This window comes from Eptesicus fuscus, chromosome 13 (genome assembly GCF_027574615.1).
Source record: "Eptesicus fuscus isolate TK198812 chromosome 13, DD_ASM_mEF_20220401, whole genome shotgun sequence".
Lineage (NCBI taxonomy): Eukaryota > Metazoa > Chordata > Mammalia > Chiroptera > Vespertilionidae > Eptesicus > Eptesicus fuscus.
This window is the reverse complement of record NC_072485.1, coordinates 28,524,901-28,539,794: the sequence shown is the minus strand read 5'-3', so window position 1 is coordinate 28,539,794 and position 14,894 is coordinate 28,524,901. Positions and strand designations below refer to the sequence as shown.

At 41.9% G+C, this 14,894-nt stretch overlaps 1 long non-coding RNA gene across 1 annotated transcript in view; it reads right to left on the bottom strand.

Moving 5' to 3' along the window:
* Positions 1–14,894, bottom strand: part of LOC114227110 (uncharacterized) — a 67,105-nt gene that overhangs the window by 43,342 nt on the left and 8,869 nt on the right. Inside the window, exons 3-5 of the long non-coding RNA XR_003613190.2 lie at positions 8,301–8,483; positions 4,967–5,064; positions 2,744–2,845 (exon numbers count right to left, since the gene is read on the bottom strand). This is a non-coding gene — a long non-coding RNA (uncharacterized LOC114227110). The remainder of the gene's footprint in view (positions 1–2,743; positions 2,846–4,966; positions 5,065–8,300; positions 8,484–14,894) is intronic.

Genomic DNA, 14,894 nt, shown 5'->3' with positions numbered 1-14,894 from the left:
GGGGTTCCTCGGCCTGGCCTGTGGGATCAGGCCAAAACCAGCTCTCTGACATCCCACAAGGGGTCCCAGATTGTGAGAGGGCACAGGCCAGGCCAAGGGACCCCACCAGTGCACGATCAGGGCCAGGGAGAGACCTGGCAAGTTGGCCAGCCAGGGAGGGATCATGGGAGGGTTCCAGGGCGTGTCTGGCCCTTCTCGCTCAGTCCCGATTGGCCAGACTCAAGCAACAAGCTAACCTACCAGTTGGATCATCTGCCCCCTGATGGTCAGTGCACATCATAGTGAGCAGTTGATCGGCCTTAGCATAAGCAGTTGAGCGGCCTTAGCATAAATCATTAGCCTATCACACTTTATTGGTTGAATGGCCGACCAGTTTACTGGACATTTAGCATATTAGGCTTTTATTATATAGGATTCACTCAAGACTCCCCGGCCCACTCATTATCAGTTATTTGGAGGAGTTCCTTTCTCTCTTCCCTCTTATGTTGCAAGTACTCCTGGCAGGGCAGGAGGGAGGTGGGACTTATACAGACCTGAAATGGGTCTACTGAGCATCACAATCTTGAGCAGGAGGAAGCAAGATCACTGGGTGTGTGTCTCTGCTGCCCTTGCTCCTTGAGGCTGTGTGATGCCTGGAAGGAGCAGTGGCCCCCCTACCTCTTCAGCTCTAAGCTGTAGTGGAGTGTCCTTGTCCAGCTCTCTGACCAGAAGGGTGGCTCTTAGGGGACTTCAGGCCCTCACAGTTAACCCGAGTCCCAGTACTTCTTCACACAATGGTCTTAGGCCATAGGGCCCAGCTCTGACCTGCACTCCCCCTGCCCTTTACTTCGAGATCCTAGTGGGTATGGGTTCCTTCTCCCCTCCCCCAAGTCACAAAACTGAAAGTCAAAAGTGCTCTTTACTTTCCTGTTTTTGAATGAGAAAGCCTAATTGCTTCACTGGAAATGGAGTCAGCTTCTTCTCTCTTGGTTATTTTCAACTTTCCTTTTTATTTTATTGTTAATCCTTACTTGAGGATATTTTTCCATTGATTTTTACAGAGAGTGGAAGGGAGGGGGAGAGACAGAGAAAAAGAAACATGGATGTGAAAGAGACACATCAGCTGGTTGCCTCCCACACGAGCCCCAACCAGGACTGGAACTCGAGCCTGCAACAGATGTATGCACCCTTGTCTAGAATCGAACCCAGGACCCTTCAGTCCACGGTCTGATGCTCTATCCACTGAGGCAAACAGGCTAAGGAAACTTTCCTTTTTGGGCCTACAAGTTCATAGGCATACGTAAACACAAATTCAGGAAGAGAGAAGTAGAAAAAGCTGACTTGGTGACAAGGGGGTTGAGAGGGGACACAAAGCCCCAAGGTTACTCTTCATTCCTAAAAAGCGTCAGCAGGCATCATCAAAGGCTTCTCTGTTGCTAAACACAGCAAAAATAAAAAGTTCTGGCCTAGCATCCCACCAGAACATTTCAGGAGTTGTAACTGTTTACTCCTTGGAGTTTCTAATCGATGTATCCTTGCCTTATCTGGCCATCACCCCCATTTCACAGGCCTCTGATTTCAGCTGGTCTTCAAGTCCCAGATACCTATCCTCCACCCCAATTCTCAACAGCTAAGATCACCATAGTCAAACTGTACTGTTCATGTGATACTTAGAGGTGCAAAGATTTCACAGAGGTTTTCCTTTTAGATGTTAATGCTTTGGAGTGTGCATTGCATTCCCCATATCCTCTGTTGAGCTCATTCTGACGCATCTACTGTACAGTGGGTGATGCTTCCATTGATAGTTCTAAGATCATTTCAAGAATCTCACTGAAGGCTTTCTGGATGCCTGAACCATATATATATGACAGAAATACTTAACATTTGTTTAGTACAGTCACTTTCAAATCTCAGTGAAGAATGGTTAAAGGAGTTTGTTAAATCACATCCTGAGATTCAAATCAGCAGGTCTAGTATGGGTCTCAGAAATCTGTATTTTTTAATGACTTTCAGATCCAGAGGGTTAGAGGACCACTTTCTACAAAACACTTATTTGGTATCATCTCTGTGTTAGGCAATTTGCTAAAAGCTTTGCAGGCCTTATTTTATCAAACCATCACATCAATGCTATAGCACAGTTATTACTCTCTTTATTTTACAGATGAGTAAATGGGGGCTGAGAAAGAAATTAAAACCTAAGGTCATTAAACAAGTATGTTAAATCACAGATTCAAATTCATTTATATCTACATGGTTGTAAAACCAAACTCCTTTCAATTATGTTGCATTATAAAATAAATTCTAGTGTTAAGGATATTTTAGTTCTAGCAAAAAATCGCAATTCTCTATTAATATATCTTAGTTAAAAAAACAACCTGATGTCTGGGTTGAAGGCTTGAACCCCAGTAGGGGCGTGCAGGAGGCAGCCAATCAATGTTTCACTCTCACATTGATGTTTCTCCCTCTCCTTTCCTCTCTCTCTCAAATCAATTTTAAAGAAGTTTAAAAATGGAGTCTTTAAAAAAATAATAACAGGGGGGTGAGGGCATGAGTGGGGGGATGGGGGATTAATGGGAGAATAAGGACACATATGTAACACCTTAATCAATAAATAAATTAAAAATAATAATAATAATAATAATAAAAGAAAAAAACCCTACTCTTTAGTCATAATTTATTTATCAATCATGTTAGAGTATGAGGTGATAACAAACAAACCCTGAAGAACAATAACTTGAAACAATTCAGCTTCATTTTCACTTACCCTCATGCCTGTCTTGGGTTGTGCTAGGGGTTCTGTTCCATGTTGTCTTCATTTAGGGACACAAGCTGGCAAAGCCACTACAATCTGGCACATCACTGCTCCCTGTGGCAGGGGAGGGAAGTGAAGCGAAAAGTTACCAGCTTTTCTCCCATTTCATTAACCAAAGCCAGTCCATGCTTAGCATTAGTGGGGAGGGAGGTGCACTTCTGCTGTGTGCTCAGAAGACAGAGAGTTGGAAATATTTGTGAACAGCACAAACATTCGCAACTACCAAAATTAGTGAAAGAGGACCCGGGTTCAAGTTCTGTTTCCACAGTGTGCTAACATTATTACTTTAACCAAGTGAATAAATCTCAGTTTCTTTATTTCCTAACCATGTATGATGTTTATACCACATGGTTGTTGTGAGAAGCAAATAAGATTAAATATGTAAATTCAAGCAGCTATGTGCCTGAAGCATAATAGATGCTCTCACTGAAACTAATTGAATTAGAAACAGCACTTTGCTGGCTACAGATACCGATGCATGTACCAATGATGTCTCAGATTCACGTAGTTGTTACTTGATTTTCACATTTAAATTCAGATATGGTTCTAATGAAACTTGGGAAAACACTGTGAAGGCAGAAATGAAGGCATTAACTTGGTAGTGTGAGAAGCTGTCAGAGGCTGGGTTCCCCAATAAACAGCTCTTAGGGAAAACAGTTTGTTGGTGTGTGTGTGTGTTGTGTGTGTGTGTGTGTGTTGTGTGTGTTTTTGTTTTGTTTTGTTTGTTGTTTGTTTTTTTTTTTGCAGGTACAGCATCTGCAAAGGCATGTGGAAAGCTGGATTGCATAAGAAGAGAATTTGACTTGTGATGCAATAATAACAGAACCAATTTGTCTGGGAGCTCTGGAGCTGGGACAGCCTTCAGGGATGTTTTGGATGGTGGCAAGGGAGGCAAGCCTAATCTGGGAGCTGTAATCAGGCAATACTCAGTGCACCTGGGGAAACTGGGAGCCTGCCAGCTTCAGGATCTCTGAGCAACGTACCACAGGATCCACATTAAAAGTAACCCTGAAGCCCTGGCTGGTTTGGCTCAGTGGAGAGAGCATCGGCCTGCGGACTGAAGGGTTCCGGGTTCAATTCCAGTCAAGGGCACATGCCCGGGTTGCGGGCTCGATCCCCAGTGGGGGTCGGGGAGCGTGCAGGAGGCAGCTGATCGGTGGTTCTCTCTCATCATTGATGTTTCTATCTCTTTCCCTCTCCCTTCCTCTCTGAAACCAATGGAAATATATTTTTTAAAAAGACAGATTATCATTTAAAAAACAAAACAAAACAAAATAAATAAAAGTAACCCTGAAAATGGAATAGGCTACAAAACTGGGAGACCCCAGGCTACTTTGTGTCGTGATGTCTCATTAAATCTTGCTTTTATTTGAATAGTAACTTAACTGAGGTTTTTTTTAATATTTAATATTCTAACATATAGACAGTGACATTTATAGGAAAATGCATAGTTGGCGTAGAACCTAAATTATTTTTCTCTTGCCTCTCTGTTGTCCTCATTTAGAAATAATTGCCCTCCTAAGGACCACTATCAGAATGGCAGGTCTAAAGCCAAAAAGGAATTTATTTTCATGACAATCACTTCAGAAATAATTTTCAGACAGCAAAAATCATGATTCACCTCACTTCTATCTTTGTTAAAGTACTTTCCAGAGATATAATTCTTAGGCTGGAATGCCAGAATTCCCCAGGAGTTCTTAGGGATGTCACAGGGAGGCATGAGGGACCCCAAAATAAACAACACCTTCTGGAGCATAGGTGGGATTGAATGACTTCAAAGGTCAGGGGGAGGGGAGTAGACTTAATTTAATGACTTTCAATTAAGAAAATATATATACTAAGGATTACAAAATTGACTATTTTAAAGCTAAAACTATATCCTTTATAGATGTAAAGGAGCATTTCAATTTATGTTGGAGCATTCAAACCACAGAGAGACACAAGTTCATTCTGCTATGCCTTTAAGGAGGGGGTGGGAGGCTTCACTGGAACATTTCAAACACGCTATTCTAAACTGTTACAGCTTTCCCATTATTGTCTGGTCACTGTTTCTTTCACATTTTACAATTTTTATACTGAAGACACACCCCAAGCAATTGTTTCCTTGGGAAGGAGAACAAATAAAGGAGCTTATATTTCTGTAGAGCACTAAGGGTGTATGACAGTACATCTTACCCTGGCAAGGGCCTCTGTGTTAGCAAGCCCAAGGACTCTCCAAAGAGACCTGAAGAACTCTCCATCGCAAAGTGTCTTCCAAATAAGGTCACGGTGGACTATACGTAAAAACAAGATGTGAAATAGCATTTATCAAGTGTTTTCCAAAAGCCAAAATCTTTTCACAAAGTTTATCTCCCATGATCCAGTTTTCAAGAAGTATTTATCCTCCTACTCTGAAGCATGAAGAAACTGAGGCTTAGAGAAGCTAAGAAAATGAGAAGGGCTTAATCTCAAGTGTGTCAGTTTTCAAGGCTCCAGCTCATTTATCCACATTAACAAGTCATTGGCCACAATATTAAATTCTTATAACGAATACAGGAGAAGCCCGATAGTGTACAGAAAGGGAACAGACAGAAGTTTAGATGCTGATTCTACCAGGGACTGACTCTATGTATGACATTTGGAAAGGGCTTCATATTTTTCAGCCTCAGGTATTTTATCAGGAAGATGCAAAAGACACAAAAGGACAGCAAAAAAAATTGAAGAAGTAATAGCACTTTTGTTAAATATTGTATCTGAGATACTTACTAGTAAAATAACCTTCTAGGGCCTTTCAGATCTAGCGTTATATAATTCCTTAAATGATTAATTCAAGGCACATGCCTAGATGAACGTGCCTTTCCTCCTCCCCAGTCTGCTTAGAATGAAACCTAGGGGAGCCCTGGTGGTCCCCCAGGAGCTCTGCCTGGACAGAGGAGGGAAACATTCTGCCTCAGTGGTTTCCCTGTCTGTACAGTCAGCCTGGCCCCGAGATGTATGTGCTTCTCTCAGGTGATTACAGGCAATCAAATCATCAATATCCTCCTTTCATTTTCCCAGAGAAGCCTTGGTAATAGTTCCAAGAGACGACTCCTCCTCCTCCTCCTCCTCCTCCTATAGTTCCAGGAGACTCCTCCTCCTCCTCTTCCTCCTCCCCCTCCCCCTCCCCCTCCCCCTCCTCCTCCTCCTCCTCCTCCTCCTCCTCCTCCAATCTTCCTCTTTTTCCTGACCCATTTTTGCATGGGATGTCTTCTCTAGCAATTGAGCACGTTTTAATTAAGGCTGATAATTCTGGGGTGCCTTGCACATGCTCCCTGATGAGTAGGATATAAATGGACACAATAAACAGACCATCTAATATTGAGAGAGTCTACAGCTGCATCTGCTAATTAGGGCCAATAAAGGCTTTTGGGGCAAGGGTTCCCATGTGACGTTTGTTTAATTAAAGCCTTTGTCTGCCCTACTCAGAAGGGTGAAAAATATTCCACTTAAAATGTACTGAAAACAAACATAGCCTTTAGAATGCAGAACATTCCACAATAATCCCTCCTGGGCTCCCAGAAGGAAACTTTTAGGCCAAAATAATATATATATATTTCTGATAATACATGCAATGCTTTTGTTGTCATGTTAATTAAATCAGTTAATCTATTCTATTTCCCAGTCCACACATATACTTAGGAGTAGGTCTGGCCAGTAAGCTCTAAGTGTTGAATAGGTTCAGAGATAAGCCAGGGACTGGGACAGGGACCCTGGGCCCTACTGGCAGAATGGACCACTCATCTATTACCCTGTGGATGATAAGCTCATTTTGACCAACTATATAATTGTTTGCTCAATAACAGGCTGAGTTTTTTACTGTAGAAGTTTATTTATCTGTTACAGGTCAAGGAATAAGATGCATTGTAATAGGATGGTAAAGTGGAGAGGGCCTTAGGCAGAAGACAGGAAGTGTGGCTTGCAGTCCTGACGTTGCCATGAATTTAGAAAATTATTCTTTAAGTCATAGTTGCTGTATCAATAGAAACGAAAGCATGATATTTAGGGAGGACTTCAACTTGCTTGATTTCAAGAGTTTGCTGGTTCAATTTATTTGATTACACGCTCTTTAACTAAGGGAATTTTTTCAAATATGGTTCATATAAATTGCCAATTTTTAAGTAATTAACATAGAAAAGAAAATATTTATGAATTGGTAAATAGTTCTTTCATGACACATCTTGTAGGGTTCTTATTCTTTGATGATATATATATAACATTTAATTTACTATGAATAATTTAAATGATCAATAAATTATAGATACTGGGAATGCATAGGAAGTATTGGCAATTAGAACCCTAGATAAAAGGTAGACTTCAATCTATATGGCCATCCCTAGTTCATGGTTTAGCCCTACATTCTGCTAAAAACAATAAACATTACAGTGTCTTGATTCAAGATGCACTTTATTTCCTCTCTATATTTTAATATTTCTGAAATCAAGATGCTCCTTCAAATCAAAGCCCAAAGGGGCGAGTCTAGTACATTGTGTGAGAATAAACAAGTCATCTTTTCTGTCAAAGAACAGTTTAGACAGCCGCCATTTTGGACCACGTTACTTGGCAGCCGCCATGTTGGCCGCATGGCTTGCAGCTCCCCTGGGGGCCGCCCTTTGAATTAGCCAATCACGAAAGACTGTGCGCCTGAGCTCCAATCAAGAGCAAAGGACAGGTCACGTGCATCAGGGATTATAAAGCCAAGCAGACAGTCTGCTCGGTGTGCACGCGCTTCCAGACCATGTGTATGCACCCTTCTACGTAGAAGTAAATATGTTTGCCTTGCTGCCTGGCTCCCGAGTGTTTTGTATTCTACCAGAACCCCTGACTTGGGGGGCTCGCCTTATTTCTAACAATTGTAACAGAGCTGTCATTGTCTACAGGTATGCAAATTTAGTTCTGTGTGTGTGTGTGTGTGGGGGGGGGGAAGATAACTTTTTATCTGACACTCATCTTTTAATATGCCAAGGGTTAAATTTCCACTTTTAATTTTGGAACCTTAATTGTTCTAAATGTGTCTTCCATAATCTTACAGTAGGAAGCAGTATTGAAAAAACAAAATTATTCTAAATTTTGACACTTTCTTGTCACACATAAGTCAATAAATAAAAAATAGCAAATTTCTCAAGTGTCTCAGGGCAGATAATGAAATAGTCAAAGCTATGACAGATTGATCTGATCAGGTCACTTGTGTGAAGAACTGTGACTTCTGACCCAGAATTCTATCTTTATAAACTTCCTTTTCTTTCCTTCTTTTCTATTCCTTCCTTTCTTCCTTGCCTCCCTCTCTCCTTTCTTCCTTCTTCCTTTTTTAAATAAGTGACTATTTTTAATATCTTTACACTATTAAAAATCCTGTGCAAATATAAAAATTACAAAGAAGAAAGTAAAATAAGTGTCGCATCACCCAAAAATGATTAGTAATATTAGAAAATATCAATCCAGAATTACTTATATTCATATGTTCAGATAAAGGGATAGACAAATACCAGCATACCTTAGAGTTGTTATGGGTTTGGTTCCAGACCGCAGCAATGAAGTGAGTCTTAATAATTTTGCAGGTGAGTCTTAATAATTTTGTGAGTCTTAATAATTTTGCAGGTGAGTCTTAATAATTTTGTGAGTCTTAATAATTTTGCAGGTGGACGGTCTTGCATTCAATTTGTCAGAAAGGCAACACCTGTGAAGCACAATAAACTAAGGTATGACTGCAGATAGATAGATAGAAATTGTTAAGATATGGGGGTTGACTTATGCATATTTTCTTAATGTAATGTATTCTATTTACAGAGAATCCTCGGGTTACGTCAGACTCGACATATGTCATTTCGTGGTTATGTCGCCATCTCCCATTTATTTATAAAATAAAAAAAGTTCCCTCATTTCGACATATGTACATATGTGCTTTATTTTTTTTATTATTTACCATATTTACCACAAGTAAAGGTCAGGAATTGTTATCTTTCTTTTAATTTTTGTGTTTTTTTTTTTTACTGTTTCACTTCATTACTGCTGTGTTGTGCTCCATGTGAGTGACGGAGGTGCTTATGTAGGTGGGTTCCGACTTGCGATGAAAATCACATTACGTCACGCTGTAGGAACAGATCTCCAATGTAACCCAAGGACCTACTGTACTTTTACTTTAACACATAAAAATTAAATATAGCAAATGGCTTAGTATACATACAACAAACCAATTCTTTGTTCAAATACCATCCATCATACCATCTGAGACCTTTTAAAAATATGTTTTTATTGATTTTAGAGAGGAAGGGAGAGGGAGAGAGAGACAGAAACATCAACAATACTTCCTGCACGCCCCCCACTGGAAATCAAGCCCACAGCCCAGGCATGTGCCCCAACTGGGAACTGAATAGAGACCTTCCGGTTCATAGGTTAGTGCTAAACCATTGAGCAATACTGGCTGGGCCCATCTGAGACTTTAATTCTCTGTATTCTCTCATATAGTAGCAATTAGGATTTTTTTAGCTTACAAGGAAAAAGTAGCTTGAGCCAAAAAAAGGTATCCTAGCCTGGCTGGTGTTGTTCAGTGGTTGCGCATCAACCCTTGAACCAAGAGGTTGCTGGTTCAATTCCCAGTCAGGGTACATGCCTGGGTTTTGGGGGTCATGCAGGAGGCAGCCAATCGATAATATTTCTCTCTCTCTCTCATTGATGTTTATATCTCTCTATCTCTCTCCCTTCTTCTATCTCTAAAAATCAATTTAAAAAACATATTTTTTAAAAAAAGTTATCCTATATAATAAAAGCGTGATATGCAAATCGATTGAATGGCCAAACGACTAGTGGCTATGATGTGCACTGACCACCAGGGGGCAAATGCTCAATGCAGGAGCTGCCCCCTGGTGGTCAGTGTGCTCCCACAGGGCGAGTGCCACTCAGCCAGAAGCCAACACTAAGGAGCAGCCAGCCAGGTGGTAAGGAGCAGGTAGCAGGTGGGCGGTAAGGAGTGAGGGATCCCGAACTGCAAGAGGGTGCAGGCTGGGCTAAGGGACCTCCCCCACAGGGCACGATTTTTGTGCACCGGGCCTCTAGTTGCATTATAATGAAAGAGGGCAAATTCAGAAAAATTCCAGTGCTACTGTGTCTCAAGAAGATATTGCAGCTATAAGTAGAAAACTGAATGGCTTGTTTCTTTCATTTAAAAAATATATATTTATTAAATTAATTGGGGTGACAGGAGAAGATTTGACTTTGGGTGGTGGGCACTTGGTGCAATATACAGATCTTGTAACATAGAAACCCACACCTGAAACTTAAATGGCCTGTTTCTTATCTCTGCTCCTATTAACAAGTCTCTCTCTCTTCCCAGGTTGATGTCCGCCATTTAAGTTATTCATCTATATCAGAGGTGGGGAAGGTCAGGCCCTGGGGCCTTATAAGGCCTGGGAAATGTTTGACCAAATATAGCAGGTCAATTTTCCAGTTGATAATTTTGTATAGCCTGGGAATGATATTATAAATATCCAAATTACCCTTGGCAGAATAAGGTTCCCCACCCCTGGTCTATATGCAGGGATTACTTTCTCTATAAACTAGAATGACACAATACATAATGAAGATAAATGTGATTATGATAATACTGATGATGGTGACGATGATGAAGTAACTACTTGATATGCCTGAAAACACGGGTAATACCTAGCCAATAGGGTTGATGTTAAATATTGGACAAAATCATGTATGGAAAAATCTAGCCAAGTTCCCAACACAAGGCAAATGAAAGGTGGAGTAAATTTGCATCACAAAGGGCCTTGATTCTGGCTTAATGGAAATATCAGTTAGCAGTAATCAAACACTTGCTGTGTGCTAGGCAACTTCTGAATTTAAGGCTTATGGTAAATTATCATCTTTTGTTGTTGTTGTTAATTCTCACCCAAAGATATTTCTCCATTGAAGGGAAGGGGCCTGCAACCCAGATATGTGCCCTTAACCAGAATCAAACCAGGACCCTTCAGTCTGTGGGCTGACGCTCTATCCACTGAGCCAAACCAGCTAAAGTGGTAAATTATCACTTTTCATATTCTTGACAACTGTATGAGGAGGAGGATCTCATTATCCCCCTTTGCCAGCTGAGGAAACTAAAATAGCAGATGAGAAAGTATTAGAACCTGGAATTGAAGCTTGCAAGTCTGACTCGAGGGCTTGTGACCTTAACCTCTGTGTTACAGTAACTCTCAGTTTGAATTTTAACCCAAAGACAGAGGCAATCAAAGGGTTTAACCAATGCAGTTTTAGAAATAATTTGACACAGATTTGGTTTGTTTAAAGATCACTCAGATGATAAAATAGAGAATACTTTCATGATATAAATATTAGTTCACAGTATTGCTAGTAACATTAAAAATAAAAATAATTGTGTGCAAAGAAATTGAAAATATATGCAACTCAAAATAACCTGGATAAACATTTCACAGCCCTGAATCCATTTGGTGATTTTAAAGGGTACACACCAAGATTACTGGTTTTTCAGAAAATATAGTTTTCCCTCTTTTCTCCTGTGAGGCAAAAATCTAGCTCACGGTAGGACTTAAGGTTCTTGAGTTACTGACAGCGAGTCTCGCCTTGGGATAAAACAGACTCAGGTTCCTGAAGAGATGAGTCAGGTGTTTGGCAAACCCAGGATCAGACTGAGAGGGACCTCCAGAGGGACACATGAGGCCTGAGCTGAAATATCTCTGAGGCACAGGCACCCAGAGCAAGCACCTCCGTGCTGCAAATTCCCACCCTAACAATTGCACTGGAGGAAAGCCTAATCCAGTCAAAATGTTTCATCTTCATTCCAGGCACAGCTCCAGTTTCCATTTACAAGTTCATGAGAAAAACTTCAGATTTCTCTGAGCAATTGGTTTTCATACTCAATTTCTCTCTCTCTCTCTCTCTCTCTCTCTCAAACGTACGTATATACATATATGTGTATGTACAAATGTATATATGAAGACATATACACATATGGCTGCATATATTAGTGATTAATTTTCCTTTGATAGATTTAAACAAATTCAGTTCCTGACAGCATGGATATTCTTTTGTTCCCTTTCATTATAACTCAGAATTCCCTTTAGTTCCTTGTATTTTTTAATAGTTTATTTTTATGTCCTAGGTTCCTTCAAATTCTGCTCAGGGCCCACCTCTATAAATAAGTAATAGATTCAGGGCAACAAGAAATAGCTTTTTTTATTTCTAGTATCCGGGTCTGTTTCATGATATTTTAGTCTGTCTTTGCTTTTGCAGGACACGAAGGTCTTGCTGTTCTGGTCACAAGAAGAAAGAAGTCCATCTTCTCCCTCCCTGGCAACCAGCCTGCTTTTCAGAGGGGAGGCTGTTGGCCTGGATACACTGCAGAGTGATGTGGTCACTTCCCCTGACTACACTTCCAGATGTTATTGTACGGGATACTAACCCATTATATAACCGCTGGATGACCTCTCCTTCACACTTAGGAATGTCTGTGCAGTTATCAAAGATCTATATGAGGTTTACATAGCAGTCATCCCCCACAAATTTCTACCAAGACCCAGAAATAAAGCAGGACTAAGAAAGGGTCTTTGTGTTTATGCATAGGTAGGGATCTCTCTGGAAAAGGCAGAGAGATTTATTACCCATGACAAAGGAACTGTGGAGATACTAGGATTTTTGCTAGTTATTAGATTTCATAGTCATATATAGATTAACTGATGCCAGAGTGTCTTTTATTACCACAAAGACCTGCCTTGCAGAAGGTTCACTCCTTCTTTGCCCTCATGTACTAGTACTAACTAGAGGCCTAGTGCATGAATTCCTGCTAGGGTGGGGTCCGGCCACCCACCCAATGGGGGCTGAAGGGGGCTGAGCCAGTGGGGAGGAGGGAACATGGGAGGTCGGCTGCCAGTCCTGTCCCCAATCAGGGAGGGGGGCCAATCGGGGACTGGGCGAGAGGCCACGGGAGGTTGAAGGGACCCATCGGGGCCCCAATCGGGCTGGTTGGCCACCACAGTGCGTGTCATAGCAACTGGTTGTTCCGGTCGTTCCATCGTTCCAGTCGCTTGGCTTTTATATATATAGATATTCAGAAGAGCAGAAGAATTCCCTTTTCCCTCTTCCTCTACATATCTAAATACATGACATGATGGAGTGTTATTTATTGATTTGACAGAGAGAGAGAGAAAGAGAGAGAGAGAGAGAGAGAGAGAGAGAGAGAGAGAGAGAGAGAGAGAGAGATCACTTTGTTGTTCTACTTATTTATGCATTCATTGGTTGTTTCTTGTATGTGCTCTGACTGGGGATCAAACCCACAATCTTGGTGTATCAGAACAACACTAACTGAGCTAGCTGGCCACGGTTAATGAAGTGATTTTTAGAATTTATTATACTGTTTAGAGTTTACATATTTATCTTTTAGTGTGTGTTTTTTTTTTCCAAAACAACATCTAAGTTTGAGCACAGGTGAAATTAAACAACTTACAATTATTAGATGAGACTATTTCTATTATTCAACTAACAAATATCTTATTTAGCACCAATGATGTGCCAATTGTTATGTTAAGTATGGAAAATGTGTCATCTGAGTTGTACATTTTCTTAGGATGCAGAAAGTGAAAGGAGAATGTCACTTCCCCTCTAATAATGAGAAGAAGCTGGATAATATACAAAACCATAAAATGTTTTTAGTCTATGAAATATCTAAGAGCACAGGTGACCTAATGAACTGAGATGCAAAAGGTGACAGCCTCTGATGAGAGGGCTTACCTTTGGCAGAGCAGAGGAGGAAGCTGTATGTGGGTAAGAAGAAAATAGATGAAATTTTCATTAATTTTTTTTTTCTGCCTGGATCTGGAATGGAATCATGACCTCCTATTTCATGGGCCAATTATCAACCACTGAGCCACACTGGCAAGGCTTTATTAACTGTTAAACACTGAGGCACAAAGATCACATTACCCACCCAATTCTTTTCCTGGCCTTCACTGAGAGCTCACAAAGGAGACTGGGGACAGAAAAGAGGAAATAAAAGAGACTCTACGGTGCAAGTGTTCATAGCCTTAGTCTGATGGTGAAGAAAGGTAATGAAGCCTTCCGCATCCCAGGCACTGAGAGCTAGGAGCTGGCACTCATCGGAGGAGGGCAGAAGCGCTGCAGGAGATCACTCTTCTCAAGAAATAGGTGCGCAGGGCCTACCTATAGGGCCTACCTACCTAATAGCCTGCAGGAGGACAGCGAGATACCCTCCAGTGCTCCAGGCCTCATACTAATTATAAGGAAGCATCACTCTGCCTCTGGGGAGTTGAAGACTGAGTGCATAGGATATAACTAAAGCAAAAATAATCTCAGAGCAACTAAATCAGGCAAGAAAAAAGGAACAGGGGAGACAGAGTGAATGAGACAAATAGGAATTAAGCACTGACATGGTAGACAGAAATCCACCCATCTCAATAACTATTTTAAGTGCAAATGGATTCAACACACTAACAGATCAGGATGGATTCTAAAAATGACCCAACTATATATTCTGTTTATAAATAACACATGAAACACAATCAAGTTGAATAATCCTACATTATAATAGAGAAACATGCAAATTGACCGCACCTCCGCTATGCCCATGATTGGGCCTGCCAGAGGCTGGGGGCGGGACTCCGGGTGGCCTAACTGGCCATTGAGAAAACCAAGATGGCGGCGCCAAATCCTCTTAGTTCCGGGAGTCCTGGTGAGTGATGGCAACCCTAGAGGGGCATGGTATACACAGCCAGCAGCCTCCGCAGTGTCCTGGGACCCATCGCGACCCGGGGGGGGCGTGGCCGGGCACGGCCAGCAGCCTCCCGGGGGTCCCGGGACCCATCCCGACGCGGGTGGGCGTGGCCGGGCACGGCCAGCAGCCTCCGTAGTGTCCTGGGACCCATCGCGACCCGGGGGGGCGTGGCCGGGCACGGCCAGCAGCCTCCCAGGGGTCCCAGGTTCAATGGCGACCCGGGGGGGCGTGGCCGGGCACGGCCAGCAGCCTCCCCGGGGTCCCTCCCGGGACCCATCGCGACCCGGGGGGTGTGGCCGGGCACGGCCAGCAGCCTCCCGGTGGTCCCGGGACCCATCGCGA